Source organism: Tamandua tetradactyla, chromosome 8, assembly GCF_023851605.1.
Source record: "Tamandua tetradactyla isolate mTamTet1 chromosome 8, mTamTet1.pri, whole genome shotgun sequence".
Lineage (NCBI taxonomy): Eukaryota > Metazoa > Chordata > Mammalia > Pilosa > Myrmecophagidae > Tamandua > Tamandua tetradactyla.
In genome coordinates, this window is record NC_135334.1 from 78657269 (window position 1) to 78660422 (window position 3154).

The following is a 3154-nucleotide window of genomic DNA, read 5'->3' on the forward strand; positions in this document are numbered from 1 at the left end:
CATAATGTGATGAATGAGAGTACCATGATCCAAAAGAAAGAATTCATAGATGGAGCAGGATTTTGGCAGAGGCCAGAGGTTGAAGTGGTGGGTTAAGTTTGGGGTATGGTAAATTTAAAAATGTCTATGGAAATTTATGGGAGAAATATACAGCATGCATTTAGAAGGAAGATTCAACAATCATGACATAGTTTATATTATAAAATTAATGGTTGGAAAATTATATCAATATTATTTATATTTGATGTCATGAGATTGGAGATATTTCCTCAGAGAGGGAATAAATGGAGAGCCTAACAAAGCTGATTCTCAAAAAGTAGACAGAGCAGGACACATATAAGGGAAATAGATGTCCTCAATGACATCAGGAGGATTATAGGGCATTTGAGAAAGGTAATTTTCTTTTCCTTCTCTTTCTTGGGAAAATTACATTAGATAGGCATTAATGGCCACTCTCCTGGTATTTCATATGCACCTAGCACCTACATCTGCATTTTGAAGTTTTAGTGTTTCCAAATAGCCCACTTACTGTACTATGAGTGAAATATACCTCTTACTATTTTTCAGAACTCTTGCAATAGACTTGCAATGTAAATGAACAACTGTGCTTCAACATTGAAGTAAATCTCAGCAAGTCACGCAACTGGTACAGAGGGAGGTGACATTTAAAAGAGGTCTTATTTGGTAGAAAAATACATTATCTTCCAATATTATATTGGCTACAAAAAGTAATATCATAGACCAATTCCAGGCAATTATGCAAATGCAGTACTTGCTGTCAAAGTATATGTGTTATGTCAAGCCAGGATGTACAAGAAAGAGAATGCCTGAGATTGGGATTCCTACATGAACACCATTTATAACTCTGAATCTAGTTGTATGACATTCAATGTTTAGTCAGTTTCTCTGTGCCTCAATGTCTTCTCCTACTTGATGACAAAAAACAATGTAAATTTTTATTTACAGCTTACAAAAACACATGTAAACTCTTTAATACTTTTCAAATATTACCTGCTATGTGCCATTAATCAATAAAAACTGTATTTTCATAGTCACTATCATTAAAAATTGTTGGTACTATTATTATTGTAATTTTAGTACAAATTTATTTTTGATTTGCATGGAACTTTCCACTTGCTAATTCCTTCTCCTCAGGATAGAGACTTTTGGAAAAATAGAGAGACTCCTCTATTAAATTAGTTATGCTGGAATCCAGCAGTTCATATGTGGCCCTAGAATCTTATTCTTAATGGCATTCCTGGTTTGGGAAGAGCACACATTTGGATCTCCCTTCCACTCTGCGCAATGTATATCATCTCCCTTGTGGGTAACCTTGGCCTTGTGTACCGCATTCAGTATGAAGAGTCCTTACATCATCCAATGTACTTCTTTCTGGCTATGCTGTCCCTTGTTGACCTCTTCACTTGCACCACCACTCTACCCAATGCACTGCGCTTTTCTGGTTCAATCTCAAGGAAATTAACTTCACTGCTTGCTTGGCCCAGATGTTCTTTGTCCATGGGTTTACAGGTGTGGAATCTGGTATGCTCATGCTGATGGCACTGGACCGTTATGTGGCAATTTGCTTTCCATTGCGTTATGCTACCATCCTCACTACTCCTGTCATTGCCAAAGCTGCACTTCCTACCTTCCTGAGGGGTGTGATGCTGATGATTCCTTTCCCATTCTTGGTCAAGCGTTTGCCCTTCTGCCAAAGCAATGCTATCTCCCCTACATATTGTGACCACATGTCTGTGGTGAAGTCATCCTGTGCCAGTATCAAGGTCAACATCGTCTATGGTCTGATGGCCACTCTCCTGATGGAGTGTTTGACATCTGCTGCATCTCTGTGTCCTACAACTATGATTCTCCGAGCTGTCGTCAGCCTCTCATCAGCAGAGCCCAACAGAAGGCCTTCAGCACCTTCACAGCTCATACATCTGCCATCATGATCACCTACGTTCCAGCATCTTCACGTTCTTTACCCACCATTTTGGGGAACACACTATACCTCCTCCTCTTCACATTATTGTGGCTAACCTCTATTTGCTTCTCCTCCCAACGCTGAGTCCCATTGTTTATGGGGTGAAGACAAAACAGATCCAAGAAAGTGTCATAAAGTTCTTCAGGGTGAGAAAAGATCAAATTGATCCAGAGTAACTGAAACTAGATAGAAAGAACACAAATGAAAAACAATAAAGAAGAAAATGGCTGTTCAAGCATGTAGATCATCATACATTTTCCATTTTCTCTCTCAGAGTATGATTTTGCAAGCACAGTGGAGAATTTTATAGCTCACTGTAGATGAATATCTAAGCATCTTTGTCTTTCTTTTTGTATCATCAGTTTTGATTAGGTAATTTATATGAGCTCACTGCAACTTTCCTCTAATACATCTATCTAAGATATTTTTCTTAACCTTTTGAGAAAATCCTTTAATGTTTTGTTTATGTTGATAATCCTTCTCAATCTTGCTGGTCACCACACACACTGGATTATCATAATACACTTACAATAATAACTTTGCTACAGTGTGTTTAGTTAATGATAGAACATGCTTTCTTTGAAGGTGCTTGCTATATATATATTTTTTTTTCCTGTTTTTTTTTTTCATGGGCAGTCACTGGGACTCAAACCCAAGTCTCAGGAATGGCAGGCGAGAATTCTGCCACTGAGCCACTGTTGCACTGCCCTCAGCAAGTTTTTATATTGTAGTTAGTCCATATGAATGAGTGTACATTTCCTGTGCCCTTCTTAGGTTCTAACAATTGGGGAAAAACTAGAAACATTCCCCATCATAAAGAAGGTCACAGTCCAGTTGAGATGTAAAATATTAATAAAAATATATTTAATTATGTGCTTTGCAAGTGGTTTTCACGAGCAGCAGAGGAGTAAAGCCAATTCAAACTGAAAAGGAAAGGAAGGAATTTTGTGTAGTGGAACATCTTCTTCACAGAAAATAAATATGAGTGAATGAAAATTTAGTCATTCAAATGTGCAGTGTAACAGAGATTTGCACAAGTGCTAAAATGTTGCAGAAAATGAGAATTAGAAAGTCACAGAAATGTGGTATTTAAACCAGGATTGAATCATGAGGAAAACTCTCATGATTTTTACATTTCATTTCATTCAGCCAGTCTGTCCTTTACCTGTG

At 37.5% G+C, this 3154-nt stretch overlaps 1 pseudogene; it reads left to right on the forward strand.

The window, feature by feature from the left end:
* Positions 1 to 1202: 1202 nt before the first annotated feature.
* Positions 1203 to 2160, forward strand: LOC143645199 (olfactory receptor 52N5-like; annotated as a pseudogene).
* The last annotated feature ends 994 nt before the right edge of the window (positions 2161 to 3154 follow it).